The sequence below is a fragment of the Triticum aestivum genome, chromosome 6A (assembly GCF_018294505.1).
Source record: "Triticum aestivum cultivar Chinese Spring chromosome 6A, IWGSC CS RefSeq v2.1, whole genome shotgun sequence".
Classification (NCBI taxonomy): Eukaryota; Viridiplantae; Streptophyta; class Magnoliopsida; order Poales; family Poaceae; genus Triticum; species Triticum aestivum.
The window spans coordinates 598,792,486-598,805,837 of record NC_057809.1 but is presented as its reverse complement, the minus strand read 5'-3'; the positions used below and the strand labels follow the sequence as shown (position 1 = coordinate 598,805,837).

Sequence of the window (13,352 nt, the reverse complement as noted above, 5' to 3'; positions counted from 1 at the left end):
CAACTTCTTCTTCTCCAAATCACTTGCGCAGTTTCTCTTTCCATCGGCAATGGCCCGACCTAGATCATCAACGGGCTCATCTGATGCCTCTTCTTCAGCTTCTTCCCGCATTGCTGGCTCAGCTTCTTCCCGCATTACTGGCTTAGCTTCTTCCCTCATTGTTGTATCATCATATTCAGGGAACCCATGGCCAGGATAGCTGTCGTCGTCCTCTTCTTCTTTATTGTCTTCCATCATAACCCCTCTTTCTCCATGCTTGGTCCAAACATTATAGTGGGGCATGAAACCGGACTCAAACAGGTGGACGTGAATGGTTCTTGACGTAGAGTAATTGCGACCATTCTTACAGCCAACACATGGACAATGCATAAAACCATCCGCTCACTTGTTTGCCTCAGCCGCAAGTAGAAAAGTATGCACGCCATTAATGAACCCGGGAGAGCATCGGTCATCGTACATCCATTGCCGGCTCATCTTCAATACACAGCACCGAAAACATCAAATTAATACAATACATAAAGTTTATACATAAAGATCATACAACACTTAAATGCAACAAACAAATAACTCTCTAGCTAAAGAATTTAAATGCAACAACAAATGCGATCAAGATCGCAACTAAGGTAACAATTGATCCAACAGCATAATGATACCAAGCCTCACTATGAATGGCATATTTTCTAATCTTTCTAATCTTCAAGCGCATTTTCTCCATCTTAATCTTGTGATCATCAACGACATCGGCAACATGCAACTCCAATTCCATCTTCTCCCCCTCAATTCTTTTCAATTTTTCCTTCAAATCCTCATTTTTTCTTTCAACTAAATTTAACCTCTCGACAATAGGGTCGGTTGGAATTTCGGGTTCAACTACCTCCTACATACAAATATCTATGTCAACTTGATGGGCATAATTTGTCATAAACACGAAATGCAATGAATAGTTTTAAAAGAGAATATACCACATCTGAATCGTAACCCGGACGAGGGCCGACGGGGACGGGTATCAAAACCATGGCATTATGCATAACAAACAACGTATGGGTAAGATAATTATACGAGTAACTATATATCCAAATCACACAAACATCATTTTTTTTATATAAAACTTCATGAACAAGAGGCTCACCACAAGGTGGTGCCGGCGACGGGACGTTGCGAGCGATCGACGGTGGTTACGACGGAGATTTAGAAGGTACTAAGTAAACCACACCTACATATGCAAAACTAAGTGTTATTTTTGACCTCAAATTGCATATAAATCAAATACTAGCACATATATATAATTCCTCCCAAATTACTAAACTCAAAAATCAATCACTACATAAAGCATTGCACGAGCTAATCTAGCAATGAGAGATGAAAGGAAAAAGTTGCTAACATTTGTGATCATTTGAATGGATGGGGGCCTTCAAATCTTGGGCAAAATGTGTGATGAGCTTGAGAGGAAGAGGGAAAATAACAGAGAGGAGAGGGGAAAGGGGAAGAACAGAGCGAGCTCGGGTGGACGAAGGGTCTATTTAGGACAACCTTTAGTACCGGTTCGTGATACGACCCGGTACTAAAGGTGCTGGAGGGGCCCCGGACTGACAACGTCCTGCCACCACTCACTTTAGTACCGGTTCGTGACACGAACCGGTGCTAAAGGTTCGCCACGAACCGGTACTAATGAGAGCGGCCGGCTAGCCGTTGGAACCGGCACTAATGTACACATTAGTGCCGGCTCAAATTCAAACCGGCACTAATGTGCGTCACGTTTGACCCTTTTTCTACTAGTGACATTCCATTATCATCTCAACTCACTGTGCATTAAAATCAAGCTTTATCATCATATGAGGCAGAAAGCCCCATTCAACTCTATCATATGCTTTAAGCATGTCTAATTTAACTGCACAATACCCATTAGACCCATCGGTTTTCTTCTTTATGGCATGAAAGCATTCATAGGCTACCAACACATTATCAGCGATCAACCTTCCTGGAACAAATGCGCTTTGGGTAGGGGAAATAACTTCTAGCAAACAAATCAGCCTATTTGCAAGCATCTTCAAAATTATTTTGTACACAACATCGCACAAACTAATGGGCCTGAACTGAGTGATTACCTGTGGGCTAACCACCTTGGGGATCATCACCACATTAGTAGAGTTCCAACCTTCTGGTATCTTTCTTGTGTTGATTGCTTGAAGCACCTCAGTGGCTAGCTCCTCACCAACTATGTGCCAAAACCTTTTAAAGAAAATTGTGTGAAGGGCATCGGGACCAGGGTCCTTCATGTCACCTATTTGAAATAGGGCCTTCTTCACGTCTTCTCTTCTTACACGGCCACATAACAGACCGGACGAAAGGGGAAGCATGTCCAAAAGGAACGCCGATTCAGAGAGAATAATTATCCTGACGTGTAATCAATCTCTTGCATTGAAACTCGCTCGAGTGATTAAGTGATTTGCACCCTCTCATTTCTAGCTTACGCATTCTAGTAATAACTCTTGTTTTTTATTTAAAAACTAGTACTCCTGACGATTCATATTAAGTGTCACTGAAACAGATGTATCTAGATGTTTTTAAGTGCTAGATACATCTGTTTGAGCAACAACTATTATGGATCGAAGGGAGTAGTAAAGTACACATGCGTTTTTGTAGGGAAAATCACCATGGCAAATTTATTGCCTGCGAACAATGCTTAGATTGTCCACCAAAATGTTCACAAGAAAACTAGGGCGCTTGTCGGCCCAATTATAAGAAGTTTTCTCATAAAAACATGGCGTAACAATCTTCTTGGCAGCATGTTAGCCTCCCCTAGGCAGTACTTAAACTTGACCTTCCGGTGTCCTAGACCAAATCAACACACTGAGGTCCGAAGGTGACCCCTTCCGTTCCTGAGCACCGCTGATGAGCATGAACAAAAGAGGTGACCTTAGGACACCTCATAGTCTTTGGATTTATCTATTTACTTGCACCAAAGCTTGACAAACCTACTCTAGAAACCCCCTACAAGTGTTTTTTAATCTTATGCCCTAAAACATTGTACGTTTGAAACTTTTTAGATATTTAAGGATAGTATATGGACATGTATATTTTGGGACACTATAGCATATATTGAGGCAATGGCTAATTTATGGTGTAGTGTGATGCCTTTTGTTTGCTTAAATTTGTATCGAAACCCCTTGATGTAATAGTTTTTGTGAACATCCATAACTAACTTTAAAAATAAAAAAAGGTCTTTGTAGCAAAATGCAATTTTAGTTCATCACAAAACTATCAATTAAAATGAAAAATGTTAGACCGCATGACAAATGTGTACCTTAATGTAACTTTCTATTTATGCATGAAACTACTATTTGAGATATAAGGTTGATAGATGTATCAACATGAAATGCATTCATTTGGTGTAAAATTAGTTATGAGTGAGTAAAAGAGTTTAATGTAAATTTGTCTGAATTGTACTGTTAGTACAATGATGATAGAGGAGTGAAATTAGGCTTTATATTCTAAATATTTGAAGGCTATATTTAGAGTGTCAATGTCGGAGTCAAACACACAGGAAACTTGGCCTGCTATAAAGACAAAATAGCGTAGGTAGCTAGAATAAACCAGACGAACGAATACTAGTAGGCTAGGCACAAGATTATCGATGGGATGGCACAGACGTCTGCGTTAAGGCTACTGGACAAGTCGTGGCGCATGGTTGTGATCTTGTTTGATGGCGTCAATAGAACATGTACGCCAATTTAACACATGGAAAGGAGTGCTTATATATGGTCATGCCATGGAGTTTGCTGCATCTCGTTAATAAATATCGGATCAATGTATACTTCTCGCCTTAATGGTCTCAAGTGATGGTGTTGCACCAGGTAAAAATTTCATACGAATTCATCGATAATTTTGCACCCAATCGCCGATTAGCACGTCACCCGACTAAGTTTAGAGGATCGACTAGGTACGACCACCTATAGAGAAGTAAACATTTACTCCACTAACTTTACTCGACCAGATCTTACTCTATTTTTTAGAGGATCGGCTAGAGTTGGCCTGAACGGTCTAGTTGTTGCACCAGATGAAATTTAAAAAATATCTACATCTACCTAAAGCTCCTATATAATGTAACCTACATAAATTCCTTCCCCACTAACTAAACTATCCCTTCTTGAATTCAAGGGTGTGTGCCCCCGGCTCAAATACTAACCAATACTATAAAACTATCAAATTGGACTGTACGTAAGATACATAAAAATGATTACGTAGGTGTAGCTTTACCCGTAAAATTTTCATACTTCATCGATGTTTTCATTCCCAATAACGGATTAGCACGTCACCCGACGTCTGTACCACGTACAGCAAGAATCAAGCGCAGCCAGAGAGCTCCTGGCGTCAAAGAAAAGATGGATTCGACTCCATGGCGCGCGGCAGCTATCGATGGCGACCTGACCCGACGAGGATCGATCGAGTAGGGAACTAGCGATAGGTCAATGAGATCGAGTCTCGGCCGAATAAACTCTGCGTTCAAACGAGCTAGTGCACTGCTGAATGAATCTCTGTCCGTCCGTCCGTCCGTCCATGAATCTCCCGCCATGCATGCATGCATGCACAGCACCTGCGATCGAGCTGCGCGTTGAACGACCGACCGCGAACGATCGAATCTCCGACTGGCCACGAATATCATTGCGTTGCACTCATGCATGAATCGATCGATGGATCGACGTTGCTGCATGCGCATGTTTGCTGTGCAGCGCATGCATGCAGCGTACTCCATGCACACGATCGCACGCGCTCCTAGGCCCCGGCAAGTTAGGCACCTGTCTGTCGCCTGATGATGAGCAACTGACTGGTTCATGGCACCGGCGGGAGACCGGTCAGTCAGAGCAGCCGATCGATTCGATCGATCACCTGCACTGCATGGGTGCATGCATTGCTCCCGATCGATCGAGTGCCGATCGAGTGTGGCCGTGAATGATGAAGTTCTGCCCGAGGCTGCGTGCCTGCGTGAGGACTTGTTTGCACGGGTGTGGAGGCGGCCGGCCGGATCGAGCAGAGTGAGCAGTTCGATGGCACGGCGGCATGCGTCCACGTGACGGTGGAGCCATGCATTCGAGTGATCGCCTCTTGACATACGAGTATCTACGTAGAGCCTATCTGAAGATTGCTACGTATACTCCATATATACGTGCACACTTTCTGTATACATAAGCGCGCGCCGTGGAAGGGCCGGGATGTGCAGTTTAAAGGTAGCTAGGCTGAACCTGCGACCGATTGTCGAATAACAAATGCATACGCTCTGTATACATAATGTCTGTGATAGTTGGATCGCCTCCCCAGGCCCATCATCTTGTTCCTGAACTCCTGTTTAGTGTTTACGTCACCCTGTGACTCAACTCAAAAACATCACCCTGAGAGCATCTCCAACAGCCGCGCAAGTGGCGCGCTGATTAAAAAACCGTTTACAATGCCGGAATCGTGAGTTTCTGCGTGCCGCTGCAAAATATAGCGCGCACGAGCCGCTTCAGCAGGCGCTGCAAAAAAACGGCATGCGCGCTCAACACAAACAACATATGCACTCCAAACAAAACCAAGAGGATCAAACACACAAAAAATAAATCATCAATAAATAGTTCAATTTTACTACAACTCAAACAAATTATTTATCTTTCAATACAACAATAGTTCAACAATACAACATCAAACATACAAATCATCATGCTCTTTGTCGGTCATTCCATGCCCACCACTCCTCAGTGAGATCATTTTGAAGATCATCATGTGTTTCGGCACGTCGAATGGCATGGTAGGAGGCAACAAATCGGGCCACCCTCGCAGCCTCCGCCGAACTCACACGGGATGTCCCAAGAACTCATACTGAGAGTAGTCTAAATCTTGACCACGCCATTCTCAATGATCATGTTGTGCATGATCACACAAGCGTGCATAATGTACCAAAGCATCTTTTGATCCCAAAATCTAGTCGGTCCTCTCACATTGGCAAATTGGGCTAACAAAATCCCAAAAGCTCTCTCCACATCTTTCCTAGCCACCACCTGAGCATCATGGAAATCAAGATTTTTCTTACCTTCCGATTTTTTCAACGGCTTCACAAATGTTTGCCACTGTGGGTAGGTGCCATCCGCAAGATAGTAGCCATAGTTGTATGTATGGCCATTTGCTACAAATTGCACCGGTGGCAATTCACCATTTGCAATCTTATTCATGAGTGGTGACCGATTAACAACGTTGATGTCATTCAAAGATTCAGGCATTCCAAAAAAAGCATGCCAAATCCAAGTCTCTTGATCGGCCACCGCTTCAAGGATTATAGTGGAACCCTTTTTTGGCTATGGAATTGTCCATGCCATGTCTTAGGACAGTTCTTCCAACTCCAATGCATGCAATCTATTGAGCCAAGCATACCTGGGAACCCGCGAGCTTTGTTCATCTCCAAAAACCTTGCGGCGTCTTCAGCATTGGGAGATCTCAAATACTCCGGACCAAACACTTGACACACATGATGGCTTGACTCTCACTCATGGCCAAGTGGTCATCAACAAGATCAGCCGGAATACCGTATGCCAACATACGCAAAGCGGTTGCGACCTTCTAAAAGGTGCTATGCCCGAGTTCTCCGGCGGCATTCCTCCTTTGCTTAAAAAACCGATCATGGCTCGCCAGTTTCTCTCCAATGCGCCTGAACAATTCGATGCTCATTCTAAACCGGCGCCAGAAGTACAACTCGGGGTACACGGGATTATCCACAAAACAGTGCCTCATCAATCTGTTGTCGGCATCGATCTTATCCCTCCAAATTTTCTGCCGACCCATAACCGAACCACCGTGCTTCGGTTTTTTATTGATGTGCATAGCTAGGATCATTGCAAGGTCCTCCTCCTCTTCAATATCAAATTCTTCTTCAGAAGAGTCATATGACAAACTCATCTACAATGTTAAATTTGAACTAGTCTATAAAAACTACAAACAACATGCATCAAATTCATATAAAAATGTGAAGTTGAAGCAATACATACCTTACAAGCATTTTGTCGAACACCTTGTGGGCGCCGAGCGGCAGTGGGCGGCCGGGCGCTATTCGTCGAAGGAATGGCGCGCGCGAGGGTCGGCGGCGACTAGAGGGAGACGGAGGAAGCAGCGGCAGCGCGGGGATAGGCCGGGGAAGCGCCATCGGGTCGCCGGAGCAAATGGGATGGTGCAAGCGGCGGCGCCAGCGCCTGGATTGAGAGAAGATGAAAGTCGCGGCGCGGGCGATCGAATGTGCAGCGCATGGGACCGGGCATATGAAATAAGTGGCGCGCGATGCCGTTTCGCCCCGCGCGCTAAACCACTTATGCCACGTGCATGTTTTTTATGCCTCCGTTGAAACGCTTGGAGCGGCTGCGCACGCAAAAGCAAAAAATTTCCAGCGCGGCGCTTATATTGCGCTGCTCTTGGAGATGCTCAGCCGAGCCGTGAATTTGATGCGAGTATGTGCATGCACAGCCGCCCACCGGCGCATCCGAGGCACATTCATGCTGGGTTTTCAATACCAGGCCGACTGTTTTCTTTTTCTTCTAAAACAACGGCAAAAGCTTTGCCATTTTTCATTGGTTGGTTGAGAAGGAGAAAATACTATTTAACAAATAGACGGCCGTGGAGCACACACAGGAATAACTCTCCAGGAATAATTATTTTTTGAAAAGCACCCCATATATTAATTAATTAAAACAGATGTTCTTACAATCATATCCATTACAGCATACGCAACGCGGGGCGGAAGAAAATTAATAAGAATCCCATCGGACCTTGTACTAAAGCTGAACTTAGCAATCTCATGTGCAATCCCATTGGCAATCTGATTTATCTTTGAAATATTAAATTTTTGAATCATTCTAGAGATACTCAGAGCCTTTTTCATCAGATCAGTTAGAGGGGGCCTGTCAAGCTTCTCATTTGTAAGGAAAGAATGTATGAAAACACAGTCAGCCTCTAAAATAATAGACTGGTGAAGAGTGATGTCTATATAAAATCATGCAAGACAGTCGCGGGGCTCAGCTTCGTTCATAATGGTACACCGATCAATAAAATCCCAAGAAGAAACTGACATCATTAGTACTCTCCACAAAATTGGCATCGACATTGATGTTGATATGGTCATTAGGGAGAGGTTTCTTTTTTTTGCGGGTCACTAGGGAGAGGTTTCGACACCACCACTAGTAGAAAAGGCCCATTTGTCCCGGTTCATAAGGCCCATCTGTCCCGGTTGGGGAACCGGGACTAAAGGGTCGTTACTAATGCCCTAGGCCTTTAGTCCCGGTTCTTATACTAACCGAGACAGATGGGCCTCCACGTGGTTGCTCCGGCGAGCCCAGGCACGAGGGCCTTTGGTTCCGGTTGGTAGCACTAACCGGGATCAATAAGCTTCCACGCATCAGCATTTCAGGGGTTAGTTTTTTTCTAAAGGGGGTGGTTTTGGGGTTTTGGGGGTTAATTTAGGTTGGTATAGGTAGCTAATTAATAGAGTTGTGTCATCTCTTATCTCCGTGCTATTGCTACTGCGATGCCTAAACATGACTTAGATTGAAGTGAGGCAACATGTGGTGCATGTCAAAAGTAATACTAATCCTAACTTGATCAAGTTTGGACTGTACTACTTTCGACATGCACCACATGCATGTTGCCTTCACTTCAATCCAATCCATATTCATTTCACCCGCTGATATATAATAACTCTTCATACTCGCATCATGCATCATCATATATAATAACAAGTCTACTAATCATCATCATACAGCTTCTGCTCGTTATTAATAACAAGTCATACGATCATCATCCTCATAGTCATCGAACCAACCCTACTTAATTGTTCTTAGCACATGATCATCAGTATTAGGTAGGACCTAAATACCCTCTTTAAGGTAACACTACTAGGGAAAAGGCTAGCAGCAGCGCGGGTTTTAGGTGTATCAGTAGCGCGGGTACCGGCGCTACTAATAAGGCGCTACAGCTAATAGTTAGTAGTAGCGTGGGAGGAACCTGTGCTACTACTAACTTTGTTAGTAGTAGTGTGTGCCACCCACGCTACTGCTATTACAGACTCATGCTACTACTAATGAAGTAGTAGTAGCGTGCCTACAATACCAGCGCTACTAGTATCCTAAATACTAGTAGGGCACTTTTTTCCCAACACTACTAGTAGCAAATTAGGAATTAAAAAAAATAAAAATAGATGCAGTATTCATGAATGGAGATCAGAGACACGTCCAGTGCAAAATAAATTTCATAGAACCATCTTAACACTTGTAGTGTTCATGGATGCATCATTCAACATCTCAACTCGAAGAGATCACGAGGACACACACAACCATCATCAAAAGGTTGGTACCTTCCCTAGCGTTTCACCACCAACCTAACCAGACCACTTCTCTAGATGTATGTACAAAGCGTCGAGGTCCTCCACCTTGAGGAACTCCGGACGGTGGCGTTGTCCTCCACCTCGGTGACGTCCGGACGGTGGCGTCGAGGTCCTCCAACCCGGGGACCTCCTGCGTCGCAATCACCTGGACGATAATCTGTATGACGCGGTCGCGGGGCTTCACGGTGAAGTCTGCCTCCGAGTAGTTGAAGAGCACGACTCCCATCGGGCCGCAGTAGTCCTCGTCGATCACCCTGCACCCAGTCGAGAAAGTGAAAACTTGTTAGTTAGCTCCTGCTTGCGCAGGGTTCACGGAAGGGTCCGACCACTTCCAAAGACGATAATAAGATACAATAACTATGTCCAGGCTTGGCAGATTGAAAATAAATTAAAAGAGAAATGTATTCAAGATAATAACACACAACAATTAGATTGAAAACAAAGAAAGCACCTGCGCACGCTGCCCTTGCCCCCGGTCACTGGCTATATCCCAGGCTCGCACGTCCTCAGCTAGGATTTCATGGTTGTTGAACCTTTTTGCTCTGCAGGGAAGCATTATGGACAAGACCAAAGATAGTTTAAGAGACAGACCATAATCCCAATTCGCCACAGGATATCATTTCAGCTTTAAATTACTGAAAATATCTTAATACAGCCGAACATGTGTTCACCTTTCTGATCTGCAGCAGCTTCACCTGCATCATATTTGGTTACACCTTCTGCCTCAGCCACACCGTTGACAACATCATGATGTTGTCATTTGCAGGTGCAAGAAACCCATCAGATGAATCACAGTATGTACAGTATGAGCAGTGCAAAATAGAAACATCTCTTGTCCTAATTTACCAGTTAGCATCATGGTACATGTGAGAGTTGATTGCAACAGTCACAGGGATCAAAAGGAACAACAGAATAAAACAGTAAAGCATAAATCATATGGACACACAGAACTAAACGAGCAAGGTTGTTCATTCAGGTTCAGAGGCAATCAACAAGATTACTAGTGAGGCGTGGCCCTCTCACATTTCCACCGATTAACACAACTGGCTAAGACGACGACGCGCACAGAGCAGCCTAGGCCCTCTCGCCACGGATGCGGCGTGCGAGCTGCAGAACAAAGTCTTGGTACTGTGCATATTCACTAAAGGTTAAACATTTTTTTTACTGAAATCCCAGCTGCAGAACAAAGAAAGCACCTACTGCTGGTAGCAAAACCAATATGTTTATGAGGAATATATAGATGTTTCAAATCAAAAGACCAAGTAGAACAGATAAATTTAGTCAGGAATCTGTTGTAGCATGGCAAACCCCTTGTTTCTAAATAACATGTATGCTAATCTGTAGAGCTAGTTCACTGGGATTATTACTATGGTTTGTATGCTGGTTCACTTTCCATGAATTTCCCTCTAATTCAGCTTATCGACGGATGATTTTTTTTAAGAGAAAACTAACTTTACATATACGTCACACATAGAAAAGGTCATATGTCATAAGGTTTTTCTGTTAATTAGTGTGCTATCGCAAGAAAACTTAAATGGGAATGTACAAAAAGTAAAAAAAATCCTGCAAGTCATAATATGGCTAGTGTGTACGTACTGGAACTGAACCACTTTGAATAATAAAAGCATCAGCAGGCAAAGACCAGAAGATCATAATCTATTGTCTCTAAGGGCTTAGATCTCAAAGAATATATAAGATGCGTATGTAAAATATGGCAAAAGGGGAACATACCATGCATGGAGTCGCTGTTATGAAATTTCAGTTATCTCACCAGTCCGCTGTAGTTTTTTCACTCGGCAGCGTCCACCGTCCACGTAGTTTCTCCACTCGGCAGCGTCCCCCGACGGCGGCGGCCTCCTGATTTGCTACAACCTGCCATCGGTATGCCTCCTCCGCTGCATCGTCCATCACTCATCTATGAGAAATAAATTAGATGTTGGATCTTTATATGTTCAGAAAGGTTAATTGAGGTAGGTAGAAAGAAACCTACTGAAGGCTGCTGGAATGCAGTTTTGTTTTTTATGCTAAACATGTAGTACACTGTACACATATATGCTGTTGGAGTTTAATGTGGCATATACTGGTGAGTCCTTTTATACAGAGATTGAATAATTTCAGTGCCATTACATGGTAGAGAGAAGAGTGGAGTGAGCATGAGTAGTGAGTTCGTACGAGTTGAGACACATGCATGACTATGTACCTTAATTTCATTAATTAACGAGCAGGTTAATTTGTAGTATGATCTGCTTGATGGCTAATCAACACCGTTAACAGAATTGATGTGTGCTCTGAATTCTGATATATATCCTATGGCCAAACTATTATTACGAGTACTATATATGAGCTGCTCATCTTGGGCTGATAAATCTATAAAGCGCTCAAGCTCATTTGTCTATCAGAGTATACAGGCTACTTCGCCTGTGAACTTAAGAACTCCATAAAGCTGACATCAGGGTACATATATCCTATCAGAGTGAAATTGCATGCTGGCTGGCATTGGGCAGGAACTGCTCCTAGTTGCTTGCGGCCATATGATTTGGTAAGAAACTCTTTCCAGCTGAGACCAGCATAATGCATGGCAAAAAACACATAGTGCATATCAAATTCATTCATGCAGACAACAGCAACATAATATGCATATGTGTTTTATGTGAAATTGCAGTTGGACGAACCAGAGAGACTAGAGAGCTATGCTGACAATTGAGTACTAAACCGTAAAATAAGACGAACACTACCAAATTCGATCTGTTGCGTCCACCCACATCCCACAAAAAACTTGTCTTGGCACACTAAGCATTCCCCCAAAAAAGGGTTTTTAGCTGCTGTCAAGTCCTTACCACAACACAAAGTCTAGCTGCCAGTGGTCTTGTACAAAGCTACTACAAAGTAACTTACAGGGATCCTTTCTGCTTTGTAGTAGTACTTGAGGTCAAAAGGGTTAGCAAACCCAAAATCATAGTCACCTAAAAACTAATCCAATCAGAAATTCAGAAATTACCATAGTGCTAAATCCGCTAAGCCGTAGAAACATGACAATCAATCAAATAACGTCCCTCTCTCAGATCTCACCAACCTCTCTCAGATCTAACCGGTAGTTTGAGACAGAACAACAGCTACAGGAGCAACATGGCACGAGACAAAACGAAAACGGAAGGGCGTCTCCGGATCTGCGCACCTGTGATGAGGTTCATGTCGGAGGGGACGATGCACTCGTCGTAGCCGGTGTCATCGTCCTGGCCGGTCTCGGCGGGCAGGCGCGTGCCGTGGCCGTTGTAGTGGAAGAAGAGGGAGTCCTCGGGACGCGCGTCGGCGACGAAGCGCACGAGCTCGCGGCGGATGTTGGCGCCCATGGGCTGCTGCTGCCGCGGCGCGGCCGGGTCTACGTCGGAGAGGACGCGGATGGTGGCGCCGTCGTCATCGAAGCCGAAGCGGTCGACGAGGGGAGGAAGGGATATTGCTGGATCAGGGTGTGGGGGGAGGGAGGGGCGCGCTTGGTGGAGCGTTGCGCGCGGCCGGTGCTCGCCGGAACCGGCCGGCGTGGGTGGGGGCGGTGGCGAGGAGATCGTGGGGAGAGGAGCTGGGCTGGATCGTGAGGAGATCATGAGTTCCTGAGAGAATTTTTTTCCGGTATGAGAGAGAGAGAGTGGTGGGGTGGGAGTGGATCGGGCCAGCCGGGGTGGGGTGGGAGTGGACACGATTAGTAATAGCGTGGGGGTCATACCAGCGCTCACTACAAGAAATCAGTTAATACATGACGGAACCAAACCGTCATGGCTGGGCACAAAACCATCATGGATGGCCATGCGTGACGGATTCAAAATCCGTCATGTATATCGCGTCATAATTTGACCACCATGCACTCCATGACGGAGCTACCAATACCGTCATGGATCCATGACGGCTCCTGACCGTCATGTATGGCACTTAACTGACGTGCTAACAACGACGTTAACGCGCA

General features: G+C 44.6%; 1 long non-coding RNA gene across 1 annotated transcript; it reads right to left on the bottom strand.

Annotated features, from left to right (window-relative positions):
* Positions 1-9,246: 9,246 nt before the first annotated feature.
* Positions 9,247-13,030, bottom strand: LOC123131255 (uncharacterized). The gene is made up of 4 exons (XR_006464109.1): positions 12,570-13,030; positions 10,066-11,309; positions 9,846-9,936; positions 9,247-9,648 (listed from the first exon to the last, which is right to left on the bottom strand). It is a non-coding gene; the product is annotated as an uncharacterized lncRNA (long non-coding RNA).
* Between the last annotated feature and the right edge of the window lie 322 nt (positions 13,031-13,352).